Raw genomic sequence first — 18,985 nt, forward strand, 5'->3', positions numbered from 1 at the left:
GTGAGACCTTCCTCCCCGGACAGATCTTCGTCTTCGGCGGCTTCGCACTGCGGGCCAATTCACTTGGCCATCTAGCAGATCGAAAGCGCGCTCCCAGCCCATCAGGTCAGATTTGGAAGTTTAAACTACATGGCTAATATCCACGGGGACATGGTCTTCGACGGATTGGAGCCACTGCCGAGCGCACCGCACTGTCACGACGAGCATGTTCTAGCTCTGCCGCCGAACAGTGCCCTGGAGGGCGCCCCCGCATCGGCTCCGACCCTTAGTTCGGAGCCAACCGCGCTGATCGAGGATGGGCGGTTGGATGCCACCTCGGGGGCTGTGATCCCAACGGTGTTTGAGCCGAACACCAGCCCCGTACTCTGCGAGACTCGTGACTCCACGGAGCCGGATTCTTCTCCGAACCCTCTGCGCCCCTGCCGATCGAATCCGATTGGCCACCGATCATGGAGTTCACTGCCGCAGACATCTTTCAGCACTCGCCTTTCGGCGATATCCTGAAGTCACTAAAGTCTCTCTCTTTATCAGGAGAGCCCTGGCCGGACTACGGTCAGCAAGGTTGGAGTACGGACAATGAAGAAATTCAAAGCCCACCCACCACCCACTTTGTAGCCACTATCGACGATTTAACCGACATGCTCGACTTTGACTCCGAAGACATCGATGGTATGGACGCCGATGAAGGAGACAATGAAGAACCAGTGCCTGTTGGGCCCTGGAACGCCACCTCGTCATATGACGTATACACGGTGGACGTGCCAAAAGATGACGACGAGGAGCGGAAGGACGCACCGAAGGCCTGCTCCCTCGAAAAGCAGTCAAAACGGCGACGCAAGCGCCGCCCCAAATCCCGCCTCGACAGAAATAGCAATCACACAGACCCAGCGCTGGAGCAGGGCGAACCGCTACCAGACAACGGCAATCCGGATATTCAAACCGAACAAACACATCCTATCAGGGATAATGGTCCGGACGACATAACGCCGGACAGGCACCCGGAGCATCAGAATACCCATGAAAGGCTCGTTGCCACCGCAAAGAGCCTTAAAAAGTAGAATGCCGCGCAAAACAAACTCCAATTCAGATGGAGTACAATACTTAATACAGCAGCAGTGTACGGCAACGATCGCCCCTCAAAGAGCTACCCAAAGCGGAAGCTACTACCCGAATCCGATGAGGAGGCCTCCAGCCCCCCACAACCAAATATCAAAGCAACCACTTGGTCAGATAGACGACCCCTCTATCAACACAGAACGGCATACAATGTCACTCACAATACAACACGCGACCCACGCGAGGGCTCGCACCCAAAGGACAGTGCAACAAGATCCATCTATGGACCACGCAAGCACGCCCCAGCATACAATGCAACACAACAAGCATCAGAACAATGCGGTACACCCAGTTACAGGGGTGCCGCACACCCCCTATGTTTCACCGATGAGGTGCTAGACCATGAATTTCCAGAGGGATTCAAGCCCGTAAACATAGAGGCATACGATGGGACAACAGACCCTGGGGTTTGGATTGAGGACTATATCCTTCATATCCATATGGCTCGAGGAGATGATCTCCACGCCATCAAATACTTACCCCTCAAGCTCAAAGGGCCAGCTCGTCACTGGCTCAAAGGCCTCCCCGAAAGCTCCATTGGAAGTTGGGAAGAGCTCGAAGACGCCTTTCAGGCAAATTTTCAAGGAACTTATGTCCGACCTCCGGATGCGGACGATTTGAGTCATATAACTCAACAGCCCGGAGAGTCAGCCCGAAAGCTTTGGAACAGGTTTCTTACTAAAAAGAACCAGATTGTCGACTGTCCGGACGCCGAAGCCTTGGCAGCTTTCAAGCATAGCGTCCGTGACGAATGGCTCGCCAGACACCTCGGCCAAAATAAGCCGAGAACGATGGCCGCATTAACAAACCTCATGACCCGCTTTTGCGCGGGTGAGGACAGCTGGCTAGCCAGATGCAGCACCAGCGACCCCAGTACATCTGAAGTTAGAGATGGAAACGGGAAATCACGGCGCAACAGCAATAGCAAATGCCGGAATAAAGGAGACAACACGAAGGGCACGGCAGTAAATGCCAGATTCAAAAGCTCCCGGCCAGGCCAAAAGCCGCCCACTAAAGGCACCAGGGATGAACCGTCCAGCCTCAACAGAATTCTGGACCAGGTATGTCAGATACATAGTACCCCTAGCAAGCCCGCTAATCATACCCACAGAGAATGTTGGGTCTTCAAGCAGTCCGGCAAGCTCAACGCCGTACACAAGGGGGAGGATACACCAAATGAAGACGAGGACGAGCCTCCCAAGCAAGACACTGGGGAACAAAAGAAATTCCCCCCAGAAGTCAAAACAGTAAATGTACTACACATGATCAAGGGAAAAAACAATGCGGCACCCCCAGGAAAACATACCCAAGTGCCTGTCACCGCGAAGTCCTGCCAATGGTCGTCTCAACCGATCATTTTCGACCATCGCGATTACTCAGCAAGTATCCGACACGCGGGATGGGTTGCCTTGGTATTAGACCCAGTAATTGGCGGATATCACTTCACACGAGTCTTGATGGACGGCGGCAGCAGCCTAAACGTAATATAGCAGGATACAATCCGCGGGATGGGGTTAGACCCAACACAAATTCGCCATAGCAATACTACCTTCAAAGGAGTAACGCCAGGCCCAGGGGCTCGTTGTATGGGCTCCCTCCTACTACAAGTTATATTCGGCTCCCCCGATAACTTCCGTAGCAAGCATTTAACCTTCCACATCGCTCCGTTTCAAAGTGGCTATCAAGCACTACTCGGGCACGAAGCTTTCGCTCGCTTTAATGCAATACCACACTACGCCTCCCTCACACTCAAGATGCCCGGTCCACGCGGCATCATCTCAGTGCACGGAAATATCAAGCGATCTCTGCGCGCCGAAGAGGGTGAGGCTGCCTTGGCAGCCACACACTAAAGGCGCCCGGACTAGCCAAAGCGCCCTATAGGTCGTCAAGACCTCAGACACAACTAATCGAGTCCGGCGCCGCTACTTATACCGAATAAATGGTCACACCCCTATTACAAGGGGCTCAACGTGCGCAGACATGTGGCCATTCCTCCTCATCTTGAATTATGCATAGTTTTTTAATTATCTTTTTGCACGACAACCTTTTTCACCTAAATTCCTCTCTTTTGCAGACGATCATCGTGCCACACCCGTCCAGGATACGGCACAACGGAGACACAGGCGCAGACGTGCAGCAAGGACCCGCTCCAAGGATTCTTTTTAGATTAAGACCCTGCGTAAACCTTTTTTACGGTCTCTTGTTGATACATATCCACCATTGAGAAGGATGCTGACGTCTTGGCATGTGGCCACGCCAGACCAATGCACGTACCTGGACATAAGGGGCTTCTTACGAAGGCCATTCTTTCGTCCCGGTTTATACCACAAAGACCGAATACCTTAGGGAGTGTTCGGCGTCGCGAGTTTGGCCCTATATGCATCAGCTCCGAATCATTGTCTTTGGTCAAATGTTGGGTTTGCCCGGCTCCTGTGTTTTGGTGCCTTACGTTCCGCTTTACCGGCTAAGGTAGCACCAGGAGAAATACTGCGATTGTGCCCTGGTTCATCCGGACGAGCACCTCAGTAGAGAAAGCCGAAAACTGACTGTCATGATCTAGCGCTAGACTGGTCAACCACTCGATGACCCATGGGAATGTTAGAATTCCTCCGCCTTAATGAAGGGCCGCTTTCCGGCCAGGCATATACGCACCCCGGGATCGGGAGAGTGCAGAGCCACCAGGGGCTATCTAGTAGCCCCACTGTCAAACTCCTATGGCTAAGTGAAAGTGTTAAAGCATTATAGTCCGGTTGCCTCGCTCGCTCCGCTATCACCTCCTTAATAGGACCAAGACATTGGGTTAAGTGTGAACGCGTGTTTCTGCGAACACCTCCGCATTATATGCGTGGGGGTTGAAGCCGACGACTGCAATCTTTCAGGTTATACACATGTATACATAAACGGCCGCCCAGGAGGCATCACATTACTTTCAGGCAAAAGTATAAAAGTAGCCTCATAAAAATTTAAAAAGCATTTCGCTTACAATGAGATTACATGTCACAAACATAATATTTTTGAGCACTGGGTCTCTATCAAACGAGCACCCTCAAGAACTTCCTCAAAGTAGTGCTCAGCAGCCCTTCGACCTATGGCCGAATCCTGCGCGCTGCAACAGTGGTAGCATCCATCTCCGCCCAGTATGCTTTAACACGGGCAAAGGCCATCCGTGAGCCCTCTATGCACGCCGACCTCTTCATCGCATTAATGCGTGGCACCATGTCAAGGAACTGCTGCACCAAGCTGAAATAGCTGTTCGGTTTCGACCTTTCCCGGCCATAGCTGATCCACAACAGACCTCATGGAGAGTCCGGACAACCTATTTAGTTCGGCCCATTCGGCTAATTGGTCCGTCAATGAAAGCGGACGCTCGGGAGAAAAATTGTTCCAAAACAGCTGGTCTACTTCACGGTCCGTCTGACTCTGGAAGTACTTGGCCGCATCGGCAGCGCTCGCCGCCAAATCCATATACGCATCCTCCAACTCCACAGCCGATCCAGAGGGGCATACCGTGGATCTCCGTACTTCCTCTGCAGCATAAAGGACTTCCCGGCTACAATATCCCCGGCTTCCCGCAGCTCCTCCTTCTTTGCCCTCATAGCAGAGCGGAGGTCTTTTCCCGTTACAGCAGCCTTCTCAAGGTCCGATGCCTTCGCCTGGTTTTCCTTTTCAAGAGCCCGGCAACGGTCTACGGCTTTTAATTCTACGGCCATATTGGCCATCTTATCCCGGCTCTCATCCTCTCGGCCTTCTCGGCTTCGCAACTCTTCGGCCGCCTTCAAAGCAGCCGCATTACCCAATCTCGCTTGTTCCTTGGCTCGGGCAAGTTCCGCCCGCAAGGCTTCAACAGTGGCAGCTCCATCTGCAGTAATAACATGTTAAATATACTGGCTTCATGCTGCTCTTACTATGCGGCGTTTACCAGATAATAACACCTACCCTGCGCCTCGTCAAGCCTTTTGTTAACAAGCTCGATGTCGGCGTCTGCCGCATCCAACTGCCGTTTTAAATGGGCAAACTCGCTAGTCCGGCTAGCCACCGGAGCTTCCATCACCTGCTCATAAAAGCAGTATGGTTACTACCTGGGATTATGATCCTCTGATCGTCATCGTTTCCCAACGACAACCAGAGTCTCAGGGGCTACTATCTACACAGGGCACACTTAGCATGTGCAGGACTATCATACATTATTTTACGTACCTCAAAACCTGTTAGTAGACTCATAAAAGCTTTATGCAATCCACTTTCGGCGGACGAGATTCTCTCCATCACCGTATTCATCAGCACACAGTGTTCATCTGAGATGGCCGCTCGCCCCACCAACTCCCTCAGAACATCCGACCGTACACTAGACGGTGCCGGACTCGTTTGCCTGCTCTCTTCGGGAGCCGGACACGGGAAGCTTTGGGGGTCGAGGGAATTATCTTCTGGCCTCGCCAGACCCGGAGAGGCCCTCCGCGACGACACTTCAGGATCGCCCGCTTCCGGAGCGGAGGAATCCGGAGGAGGCGTTTCGCTCTCCATCATCTCCAGAAGAAGATCCCCCGAAGACGAGCTCATCTGAGAGGGGCTAAGGCCCGAACTGCAAAGATATATGCAGTGGTTATTTTCTCAGAAGAAAAGACGGCATATCTGTACTATTAAAGTACTTTGGGTCACTTACGACTCGAGGGAGAATTGATCCCCCCCGGACTTTGTGCAGCAACCGCACCCCCCGTGGTAGGACCCTCTGTGGGAGACTTCTTCTCCCATTTGGAAGCTTCGGCTTCCGAATCCCCGGACGCAATCATTTTCCTCTTCTGATCATCTTCCTTCATGGAGACGCTCGCTCCCTCGGCTACAGCGGCCAACGCTGGGGGCCCGCGACCGCCCGCATTTTCCTTCAAGGGCTCCGGGCAGGGTGCGGTCTGGAGCATCTTTTCCAATATCGGATTTTTCAAACCCTCAGGGAGGGGGGCCGAGCACCGAATCAACTTCGCCTTCGTTAGCCAGTCCTGGTCAAAAAGCGAACTCTCAGAAATAACTTCGCATCAAAGGAGAGGTAGTGCGCTCGGTCGGAAGTCGCCTTACCTGTTCGGCGGCGCGGTTGCTACTCAGGCCCGCGTCCTCGGTGATTTCGGGACACTCCACTTGAGGTCCGAAGAATGACTTGTACATCTCCTCGTGCGTTAGGCCAAGGAAATTTTGAATGGCGCGCGGTCCCTCGGGATTGAACTCCCACAAGCGAAGAGGCCGGCGTTTGCAAGGCTGGACTTGACGAACCAGCATAACTTGTGTTACCGCAACCAAACTGAAATCTCCATTAAAGAGATCTTGAATGCGGCTTTGCAGTATAGGCACGTCCTTGGCCGGACCCCAGCTCAATCCTCTGCTAATCCATGACATCAGCGGTGGTGGAGGGCCCGGGCGGAAGACAGGGGCAGCCGCCCACTTGGCACTTCTAGGAGCCGTGATGTAGAACCACTCCTGTTGCCATAATTCGGACACCTCCGGAATGAAACCTTTGGGCCATGCAGCTCCCGTCATCTTGTGTATTGAGGCGCCTCCACACTCCGCATGTTGCCCCTTGATCATCTTCGGTTTTACTTCAAAGGTCTTGAGCCATAGGCCAAAGTGAGGGGTAACCCGGAGGAAGGCCTCACACACAACAATAAATGTCGTGATATGAAGAAAGGAGTCCGGAGCTAGATCATGGAAATCTAGCCCGTAGTAAAACATCAAGCCCTTGACAAAAGGATCCAATGCAAGGCCTAGATCTCGGAGGAAGTGGGAGACGAACACGACGCTCTCGTTGGGTTCGGGAGAGGGGACGGCCTGCCCCCGGGGAGGCAGCCGATGCAGAATCTCGGCGGTCAGATATCTGGCCTCCCTCAACTTTTTGACGTCTTCTTCCATGACGGAAGAAGGCACCCATTGGCCTTGAAGGCTAGATCCGGACATGACTGAAGGTTCGGAGCACCTGACCTGAACTTTGGGCGTTTGAGCTTGAGGTGGGGGAAGGATTCGGTTGAGCACGGGAGGGAAAAATAAAAGGCCTCGTCCCTTTATAAAGAGGGTGGATATCGAGCGTCCTCTCCGTGTCCGTTTGGACTTGCCTATGATCTAGGAGTCCTAGAAGCGGTTGGGTTACCCACGCCCGTATTGATGAGAATCCCGGAATAAGGGGACACAATCTCTTCTTTGACAAGACGTGCCAAGGAAACCACCTCGCATAACGCGCTGAGGTGGGATAATGAAACGACTCGGATAAAGGCTTGGCCGTGGTGTGTCACGCTACGGAATACGTCAGCAGATTAGATTTGTGTAAATATTGTTCTCTCTATGGCAATATGTGGAAAACTTATTTTGCAGAGCCGGACACTATCTTTGTGTTTAAAATCTTCTATAAAGTACTTGGAGGAGGAACCCGCCTTGCAATGCTGAAGACAATCTGCGCGCCGGACTCGTCGTCATTGAAGCCTGGTTCAGGGGCTACTGAGGGAGTCTTGGATTAGGGGGTGTCCGGATGGCCGGACTATACCTTCAGCCGGACTCCTGGACTATGAAGATACAAGATTGAAGACTCCGTCCCGTGTCCGGAAGGGACTTTCCTTGGCGTGGAAGGAAAGCTTGGCGATACGGATGTTCAGATCTCCTACCATTGTAACCGACTCTATGTAACCCTAACCCTCTCCGGTGTCTATATAAACCGGGGGGTTTTAGTCCGTAGGACAACATACACATCAACAATCATACCATAGGCTAGCTTCTAGGGTTTAGCCTCTCTGATCTCGTGGTAGATCTACTCTTGTACTACCCATATCATCAATATTAATCAAGCAGGACGTAGGGTTTTACCTCCATCGAGAGGGACCGAACCTGGGTAAAACTTCGTGTCCCTTGCCTCCTGTTACCATCCGGCCTAGACGCACAGTTCGGGACCCCCTACCTGAGATCCGCCGGTTTTGACACGAGACGAGCCTTGTTTCTGACAACTTGACCATGCTCATCTTGCTTGTTGCGATATATCCATTTAGTGCCTATGATATTGTGTTTACGAGGATCAGGACGTTGACCAGTTCCCACACATTGTTCAGCTCGAACTGTTGAAGCTCTTCTTGCATAGCTTGAATCCATTCAGGTTCCATGAAGGCTTCACAACTTTCTTGGGTTCAGATATTGAGACAAATGCAAAGTGCCCACAGAAATTTGCTAGCTGTGTTGCTCTTGAATGAGTGAGTGGACCAGGTGCATTGATGCTATCAATTATCTTCTCAATCTGTACTTCATTTGCAACACGAGGATGAACTGGACGAAGATTTTGCTCTTGCTGATCATTGTCATTTTGGAGGATTGTCTTCAGGCTGAGCATTGTCTTCAGGTTGATTAGGTGCAGAAATGATAAGTTCCTCTTCAGCTGGGCTTCAGACGGTATGATTTCTCCAGTTCCCATAAGCTTGATGGATTCACTAGGTGGAATTTCATCTAGCACATTTGGCAGGTGCTCTCTTTGCGAGCCTTAGTCTCATCGAACCGCACATCCACAGTTTCAACCACTTTATAGTGAAAGAGGTTGAAGACTCTGTAGGAGTGCGAATCCTTTCCGTAACCAAGCATAAAACCTTCATGTGCTTTCGGTGCAAATTTTGAAGTGTGATGTGGATCCTTGATCCAGCACCTAGCACCAAATACTCTGAAGTAACTGACATTTGGCTTCTTACCAGTAGAAGGAGTTCATAGGATGTCTTTCTTCAGAAGCTTGTGAAGATAAACACGGTTGATGACATGGCATGCAGTATCAATAGCTTCAGGCCAGAACTTTCTTGGAGTCTTGTATTCATCAAGCATCGTCCGAGCCATCTCAATGAGTGTTCTGTTCTTGCACTCCATGATGCCATTCTGCTGCGGCGTGTACGGAGCTGAGAACTCATGAGTGATGCCCAATGTATCAAGATAAGTGTCGAGGCCGTGTTCTTGAATTCTGTGCCATTGTCACTTCTGATGTGCTTGATCTTGACGCCATAGTTGTTCATGGCTCGATTGGCGAAGCGTCTGAAGACATCCTGCACTTCAGTCTTGTAGAGGATTATATGCACCCATGTATATCTTGAATAATCATCAACAATGACGAAGCCATAGAGACAAGCAGTAGTAGTGAGAGTAGAGTAGTGAGTAGGGCCGAATAGGTCCATGTGTAGCAGTTCGAAGGGTTGAGTTGTTGTCATGATTGTCTTCGAGGGATGCTTGGCCCTCGTCATCTTTCCAGCTTCGCAGGCACCGCATAAGTGATCCTTCTTGAACTTGATGCCCTCGATGCCTATGACGTGCTTCTTCTTTGCGAGAGTATGCAAGTTCCTCATGCCAGCATGCCCTAGCCTCCGATGCCAGAGCCAGCACTCTGAAGCTTTTGCAAGAAGACATACGGCAAGCTGTGGTCCTGCTGAGAAATCTACCATGTACAAATCATCTTTCGATACCCTTCAAAGACTAGAGACTTGTCAGATTCCATTAGAACAAGGCAACGATATTTTCCAAATATCACAATCATGTTCAAATCGCAAAGCATTGAGACAGACATTAAGTTGAAGCCAAGGGATTCAACAAGCATCACTTTATCCATGTGCTGATCCTTTGAGATTGCAACTCTACCTAGACCCAATACCTTGCTTTTACCAGTGTCAGCAAATGTGATGTGACTCTTGTCAGATGGACGTAAGGTTGAGTCCATGAGAAGACTTCGATCACCAGTCATATGATTAGTGCATCCACTATCAATAATCCATTCTGAAGCAGCTGGTGTCATACCCTACAGAGCAGTTAGGGGGATAGGCTTCACGAAGAGTATTGTGAAGCATAAACATTTGACGAGCAAGTGGATTATGAAAGCTCAGATCCAGGTTAGGACAGATAGGATGCATGGCAAGCGACTCAGGAACGAAATACATAATAAGACCATTTGGGCATTTTATCTTGCGCCCCACAAGATGTTTTAGGTCCCCAGCAATAGCATCTGACGCCTTTGATTTCTGGCTGGAGACCTTTCCCTGCAAAAGAGAGTTAAGTCTTCTTAACCACCCACATCTTCAGGGGTGGCTTCGAAGCAATGAGTCTAAGTGCAGCATCTGAGAACTTTGGCTTTGGAGCCCTAGCAAATAGTCTTGCAGGAGGTGAATAATACTCATAAGAATAAGCAGAGTAGTTCTTGGTCTTATGAACATGGCGGTTTGATGAAACACGCTCATATTCATAGGCCTGAGTATGGTTTCCCTGCAAAACATTTGTGTTAGTGACTCAGGTGAGTCCTCTGTCTGTATGAAGCCTTTGGACCATATGAAGCCTGTGGTCTGGGGTTTGTCTTCTTCCTTGTGGTGTCATGACGACATTCACAGGAAGATTCTCCAGACACCTTTTGGGCACCCAGATTTTCTTCATAGGTGGCCCATTCCTGCAGTTAGTACCAATATACCTGGCAAACACTTCACCATTCTGATTCTTAAACAGTTTATAGTTTGCATCAAAGGATTCATCAATGATAATAGGGTTAGCACAAGTGAAGCCAGATAGGGTGGATGGATCCACTGAAGGTTCCTTTGCAGCAACCCATGTGGTTTTGGGGTACTGCTCAGGCTTCCAGTAAGAACCATCAACATTCATTTTCCTCTCGAACCCAACACCCTCTTTCCTAGGGTTTCGGTTCAGAATCTTCTTTTTGAGGACATCACATAGTGTCTGATGCCCTTTGAGACTTTTGTACATCCCTGTCTCAAGCAATGTCTTCAACCTAGCATTTTCATCAGCAATAGCAGTGGCATCCTCAGCAGAGGGGTTAGTTACCACATCAACAGTTGAAGATATTGCAACAGTAGCAGCAGTAGAACATTCAGCAACAGAAGTAGCGTTATCACGCTCAAGGCATTTTAGACATGGTGGTTCAAATCCTTCCTGAGCGGACTGATCTGTTGAGCTCTCAATTTCAAGTTCTTGCTTCCTTTGAAGATAATCATAGGAAAGCTTTTCATGAGTTGTTGAGAGCGTTTCATGACGACTTTCAAGTTCCTCATACTTAACATGAAGATTTTTTATGTCTTCAATTAAGGACTGAGATCGAGTCATTTCGCGTCTAACAGGTCATCGCTTTTGTCTAACAGTTTTTGAATATGTTCCATAGCTTTCTGTTGTTCAGTTGCAATTTTAGCAAGTGTTTTGTAGCTGGGTTTGGATTCACAATCAGAGTCATCTTCACTTGATGTTTGAAAGTAAGCATCGCGTGAGTTTACCTTGGCACCAGTGCCATGAAGCAGTAGGTGGGAGCGGAGTCGTCCTTGTCATTAGCATCAGCGTAGGTGACGGAGCCATTGTCTTCAGTGTTGAAGATGGACTTGGCAACGTAGGCTGTAGCTAGAGCCAGACTTGCAACGCCAGAGTCGGACTCCTCCTCAGACTCCACCTCCGCCTCCTCAGAAGCAGACTCCTCCTCTGAATCCATCTCCTTGCCAACAAAGCACGAGCCTTGCCAGATGAGCTCTTCTTGTGTGATGAAGACTTGGAAGAAGACTTTGAGGATTTCTTCTTCTTGTCATCAGAATCATATTCCTTGCTCTTCTTCTTCTTGTTGTTTTCATTGTCCCACTGGACACTCAGAGATGTAGTGACCAGGTTTCTTGCACTTGTGGCATGTTCTCTTCTTGTGGTCATGAGTAGAAGCTTCATCATTCCTTGAGGTGATCGTGAAGACTTTCTGAAGCCTTTCTTCTTGGTGAATTTCTGGAACTTCTTCACAAGCATAGCAAGCTCCTTTCCAATGTCTTCAGGATCACCAGAACTGCAGTCAGATTCTTCTTCAGATGAGGAAAGCAACTTTTGCCTTCAAAGCGCGAGTTCGGCCATAGTTGGGACCGTAGATATCTCTTTTCTCAGATAGCTGAAACTCATGTGTGTTGAGCCTCTCAAGTATGTCAGACGGATCGAGTGTCTTGAAGTCAGGGCGTTCTTGAATCATCAGGGCTAGGGTGTCAAACGAGCTGTCAAGTGATCTCAGGAGTGTCTTGACGATTCATGCTTGGTGATCTCAGTGGCGCCGAGAGCATGAAGCTCATTTGTGATGTCAGTGAGTCGATCAAACGTGAGCTGAACATTCTCATTGTCGTTTCTCTTGAAGCGGTTGAAGAGGTTGCGAAGGACACTGATCCTTTGATCTCTCTGGGTTGAGACGCCTTCGTTGACCTTGGAGAGCCAGTCCCAGACTAGCTTGATGTTTTCCTAGAGCACTCACACGGCCATACTGTCCTTTGGTCAGATGACCACAGATGATGTTCTTGGCAGTAGAATCCAGTTGAACGAACTTCTTGACATCAGCAGGGGTGACACCTTCACCAGTCTTGGGAACGCCGTTCTTGAAGACATACCATAGATCGACATCAATGGCTTCAAGATGCATGCGCATCTTATTCTTCCAGTAGGGGTAATCAGTGCCATCGAAGACAGGGCACGCAGCGGAGACTTTGATTATCCCTGCAGTCGACATAGCTAAAACTCCAGGTGGTTAAACCGAATCACACAGAACAAGGGAGTACCTTGCTCTGATACCAATTGAAAGTGCTAGTTATCGACTAGAGGGGGGGTGAATAGGCAATTTTTATGAAAGTCTTCAAAACATGGAAGTTTCGAAGACAAACGATAGAAATGAACCTATTAACATGCAGCAGAAGGTAGACTACACTAGGCAAGCCATAGTCAAGTATTAAATGAAGTGAAAGCACGAAGACTATTAGCAGCTAGGCAGTATGGATCAGGATGGAAGATAGTATGAAGCCAATCAGAACAAGTAGTCACACAGTGAAGTCAAACAGATAATGCAAGCAGGCAATGACTTCACGAAGACAAACTGTATAAAGAGAAGGAAGAGATAGAACCAGTTGCTTGGTGAAGACAAAGGATTTGTTGGACCAGTTCCAGTTGCTGTGACAACTATACGTCTGGTTAGGGAGGCTGAGATTCAACTCAGAAGACCGTGTCTTCACCTTATTCCCCTTGAGCTAAGGACACCCAGTCCTCGCCCAATCACTCCGTAAGTCTTCAAGGTAGACTTCCAAACCTTCACAGACTTCGTTCACCGGCGATCCACAATGACTCTTGGATGCTCAGAACGCGACGCCTAACCGGCTGGAGGATTCACAGTCCTCAAGTGTAACAAGTCTTCAGATCACACAGACAGGAAGACTTCAGTGATGCCTAACACTCTTTGGCTCTGGGTGTTTAGGGCTTTGTCCTCGCAAGGATTTCTCTCTCAAAGGCTTCGAGGTGGGTTGCTCTCAAACGACAAAAGCCGTGCACTAACTCTGAGCAGCCACCAATTTATGGTGTAGGGGGTGGGCTATTTATAGCCACTAGGCAACCCGACCTGATTTGTCCGAAATGACCCTGGGTCACTAAGGAACTGACACGTGTTCCAACGGTCAGATTTCAAACACACGCAGCAGCTTGACTTGGGCTACAAGTAAAGCTGACTCATCCAGCTCTGGATAAGATTTGCTCTCATTGTCTTCGCTCGAAGACTTAGGATTTGGTTGAGCATCACTTTAGTCACTCTGACTTTGTTCACTTGGACCCCACTTAACAGTACGGTGGTTCCTATGACTCAACAAAGAAGAAAATGAAACTACGAAACAACTATGTCTTCGCGCTCCAAAGACTTCATGCGATGTCTTCTCATGTCATAGTCTTCAATGTGAATATCTTCACATACCACCATTATCTTCAATGTCTTCACACATTTTTAGGGGTCATCTCCGGTAGGTAAACCGAATCAATGAGGGACTACTACCTGTGTTATCCTGCAATTCTCACAAACACATTAGTCCCTCAACCAGGTTTGTCGTCAATACTCCAAAACCAACTAGGGGTGGCACTAGATGCACTTACAAAAGGCACTGTCCATCACTTATATTACTGGAAAATATTGGATCAGTCTATTGTCTGAGTACAAGCTAAATCCCTACGATGATCTGCAATTTGGTTTAACAAACACGCCACAATTAGTCCTTCTCGCATTTAAAAAAATGAAGAAAAAGACTGGATCACGATCACGGAGCCTAGTCAAGTTAGAAAGTTGATCATAGCAGATCAGACATGATCACCGCTGTCTCGCACATCGGTACCACCTTCAGCAACGGATCGAGCACTGACAGTTGCTCTTGCAATGACAGCGGCAGCAGCTCAGTCTGATCCAGCTGAGAATTGGGCACCGACCGTGTTAGCGGATCAGGCTGATCTACCAGAGGATCGGGCATCGACACCGGCACCTGCTCCGACACTGGCACCAGCTCTACAAGGAGCACCATCTCCGGCAGGAGCAGCGGCACTACCAGTCGCACCGGCACGGGCACCAGCAACGGCTTCGGCCACGTGCACCAACACTTGCACTTGCATCTGCTCTAGCCCGTGTGCGGCAATGGAACTAGCAGTTGCACTAGCAACAGACTAGGTTGCAGTTCGCACTTCATATACCAAAGTCCTTACAAAAACTGACATGTCCACCTTCTTGGTAAGCATTGGCCGCCCAAGTGCTTTCGTTCTTTTTTTACTTCCATGTTGTTTCACATGATTCACTGTGTTGATCTAACTATTTGTGTATGTCTTTTTGTTTGCAAACAGAGAATTCCTAGAGCAACGAGGGAGTCATTCAACAATCTGGGCAACCGTGGCCAAGTTTCTCTTACCATGCGCAGCATTGGTGTGAATGAACCTGCTCAATATACCGTAAGTACAAAGGATGGTCGCATGATGATTGATGCTAAAGGATGGTTGTAACACCCCGGATGTAACTTTCCCTATTTGTACTCCAACTCTTGCCGTTTCCGGCGTTAAGTTATTTTATTTTTCTCGGGTTCGGGTCTTTGTCTCCGTGTGTTGTTGTCGTTGTCATGCATCTCATATCATGTCATCATGTGCATTGCATTTGCATACGTGTTCGTCTCATGCATTCGAGCATTTTCCCCGTTGTCCGTTTTGCATTCCGGCGCTTCGTTCTCCTCCGGTGGCCATTTCTAGCTTTCTTTCGTGTGTGGGGATTAAACATTTCCGGATTGGACCGAGACTTGCCAAGCGGCCTTGGTTTACTACCGGTAGACCGCCTGTCAAGTTTCGTACCATTTGGACTTCGTTTGATACTCCAACGGTTAACCGAGGGACCGAAAAGGCCTCGTGTGTGTTGCAGCCCAACACCCCTCCAATTTGGCCCAAAACCCACCAAACTCTGCTCCATGTCCTAGAGCGTTCGATCACGATCGCGTGGCCGAAAACCGCACCTCATTTGGACTCTCCTAGCTCCCTCTATGCCTATATATACACCCCTCCGTTTTCGGATCTTCTTCCTCCCCGAAACCCTAAAAACTGCAGCTCCGCGCGCCGGACATTGTCCGTCCGGGCCGGACACACCGCCGCCGCCACTCCCACGCCGCCACTGGCAGCGCCCGCGCGCAGCCGCCGCCTCCCGCCGAAGCCCGCGCGGCCCGGGCCAGGCCCCCGCGGCCCGAAGGCCAGCCGCCGCCGCCTGCCCTCCCCGGCCCGCGCCCGCCGCCTCCAGCCGCCGCCGCCCACGCCGCCGCGCCGCCTCCAGCCCGCCGCCGCCGCCTCCACGCGCCGCCGCGCCGCCTCCAGCGCCGCCGCCTCGCCCGCCGCCACCGCGCCGGCCGGAGCCGCCCCGGCCTCGTCTCCCCTCTTCCCCGGCCGACCAACCCACTCCGGCGAGCTCCAGCCCGCAGGCAAGCCCGGATCCACCTCGGTTCGCGCGCCGCCCTGATCCAGATCTATTTTTCAGGGTTGACCTAATTTTTTTTCTCTAAGTCCCCAGGATTTTAGCCCAAGTGCGCATGTTCGAGGCTCCGTAACTTTGCATCCGTAGCTCCGATTTGGGCATATAGCATATCAAAATGTTCACCTCAGAGAGTACATCATTTCATTCCATTGCATCATTTTCATTTGAGCTCATCTTGATGCCCGAAATGCTGTTAGAAGAGGGCTACTTGAGTTAATTGTCAGATCTGTTACTCCGTTTAGCACTTTTGTCATTTTTGCCATGATTATGTGTGCATGATATGCCCGTGAGTTCTTCATATGTTTTGTTAAGGGTTTTGTCATCTTTCCAGAGGTGCAACCCATGTATTTTTAGGATGTGTGTGGTGACTTGTGCAAGCTTGCAAAGTGGTGCACTTGCTAATTCTGTTTTCAGGGACTTAGTAATTTCACTAAGTCCTGGGATTGTTTAGTCATGATGCCATATGTTCTTGTTGTTTCCTAGTGATCCGTGCCTCTTTTGAGGATGATCAGTAAGGAGTTTTGTTAATATTGTAGTGCTCTATCCATCCATGTCTTTGTTTGCAATTATGGAGCACCCTAGCTTGAGTCAATCGAGCTCTACTTTTGCTTCGTTGCGAATCTGGGCAGATCGTCAACTTGTTTGCGATTTTGCCGATGTTATTGTAGTTGATCCGTGCATGCTATGCTATTGTTCTTGCCATGTCTAGCTTGTATTTTGTGCCTTCTTTATGGATGTATGCTTGTCTTGCCATGACTTGCACCGTGGTGAGTGCATCGAGCTCGTAAACATGCCTTCGTGAGTTATGTTTCAGCATGTCCCAGTTTTCACTAAGTCTGAAAACTGATTATGTTTTTGCTATGTTCGTGTGCTTGTTAGTATATTTTGTGATCCCTTTTGGCTCAAGGTCACTAAGGGACTTTTGTTAAGCTTGTTGAGTAGCTCCATGCCATGTCTTTCTTTGTCATGTTCAGGTCCTGTAGCATGTTGTTTTGTTGCTCCGAAGAGGGCTATATGATCTGAAATTCCAGACAAGTGTTAATTTCACTAAGTCTGAGATCTGTTTTACCATTTGCGTTTTTGCCATGCTTGTTTGAACCTGTTAATGGATGATTTGGCCGTAGCTCAGTGCTAGACTTTTGTTAAGCATCTTGTGTGCATCCCTGCCATGTATTTTGTTGTCATGTTTGGTGCTGTAGCATGTTCATCTCATTGCATTTAGATGCCTACTTGCTGTAAATCGCAGACCGGTGTCATTTTTGAATCGCTTGCCATTTCCAAACCGTAACTCCGATTCCGGCGTTCTTTATATCGTTTTCAAGCGATTTCATCTCATATTTCCAGTGGCACACTTGGATTTCCAAGTTGAGGCCAGGTTCATGCATTTCCTGTCATATCTTGCATTTTGCATCCCGCATCGCATCCCGCATAGCATATCATCATTTCATCATATTGCTTGTCTTGCACGTGGTTGATTGTATCCTTGTTGCTTGTTTGTCTTGTTTGGGTAGAGCCGGGAGACGAGTTCGCTAACGAGGAGCCCGTTGAGTTTGCTTTGAGGATCCAGTCAACTCTGACAACTGTGCAGGCAAGATGATCATACCCTCGAAATCACTACTATCTTTGCTATGCTAGTTTGCTCGCTCTTTGCTATGCCAATGCTACGATGCCTACCTTGCTTGTCAGCCTCCCAATTGCCATGTTGAACCTCTAACCCACCATGTCCTAGCAAACCGTTGATTGGCTATGTTACCGCTTTGCTCAGCCCCTCTTATAGCGTTGCTAGTTGCAGGTGAAGATTGGAGGCCGTTCCTTGTTGGAACATTTATTTACTTGTTGGGATATCATTATATTGCTATGTTATCTAATGCATCTATATACTTGGTAAAGGGTGGAAGGCTCGGCCTCTCGCCTAGTGTTTTGTTCCACTCTTGCCGCCCTAGTTTCCGTCATATCGGTGTTATGTTCCCGGATTTTGCGTTCCTTACGCGGTTGGGTTATAATGGGAACCCCTTGACAGTCCGCCTTGAATAAAACTCCTCCAGCAATGCCCAACCTTGGTTTTACCATTTCCACCTAGCCTTTTCCCTTGGGTTTCGCTCGCGATCCCGAGGGTCATCTTATTTTAACCCCCCCGGGCCAGTGCTCCTCTGAGTGTTGGTCCACCTGCAGCTACCGGGGCCACCTCGGGGCAACTTGAGGGTTGGTTTTACTCGTAGGATGTCTCATCTGAGTGTGCCCTGAGAAAGAGATATGTGCAGCTCCTATCGGGATTTGTCGGCACATTCGGGCGGTGTTGCTGGTCTGTTTTAACCTGTCGATGTCTTGTTGTACCGGGATACCGAGTCTGATCGGAACGTCTCGGGTGGAGGTCTATTCCTTCGTTGACCGTGAGAGCTTGTCATGGGCTAAGTTGGGACTCCCCTGCAGGGATTGAACTTTCGAAAGCCGTGCCCGCGGTTATGGGCAGATGGGAATTTGTTAATGTCCGGTTGTAGATAACTTGAACCTTAACTTAATTAAAATGAATCAACCATGTGTGTTACCGTGATGGCCTCTTCTCGGCGGAGTCCGGGAAGTGGACACGGTGTTGGAGTAATGCTTGCGCAGGTTGTTCCTCTAGTTTCTCGCTCGCGCTTTTGCCTCCTCTTCTCGCTCTCTTTTGCGAATAAGTTAGCCACCATATTTGCTAGTCGCTTGCTGCAGCTCCACTCATATTTTACCTTGCCTTACCTATAAGCTTAAATAGTCTTGATCGCGAGGGTGCGAGATTGCTGAGTCCCTGTGGCTCACAGATTACTATTACACCAGATGCAGGGCCTGATGATTCCGCTCCAGGAGACGCGTATGAGCTCAAGTGGGAGTTCGACGAAGACTCTCAACGTTACTACGTTTCCTTTCCCGATGATCAGTAGTGGTGCCCAGTTGGGGGTGATTGGGACCGTGTCGCATGTTGGGTTCTCTTTTATTTTGGCGCCGTAGTCGGGCCATGAGTGTTTGGATGATGTAATGTTATTTATGTACTTGATTGACGTGGCGAGTGTAAGCCAACTATGTATCTCCCCTTTATATTTATAT

Source organism: Triticum urartu, chromosome 6 (assembly GCF_003073215.2).
Source record: "Triticum urartu cultivar G1812 chromosome 6, Tu2.1, whole genome shotgun sequence".
Classification (NCBI taxonomy): domain Eukaryota; kingdom Viridiplantae; phylum Streptophyta; class Magnoliopsida; order Poales; family Poaceae; genus Triticum; species Triticum urartu.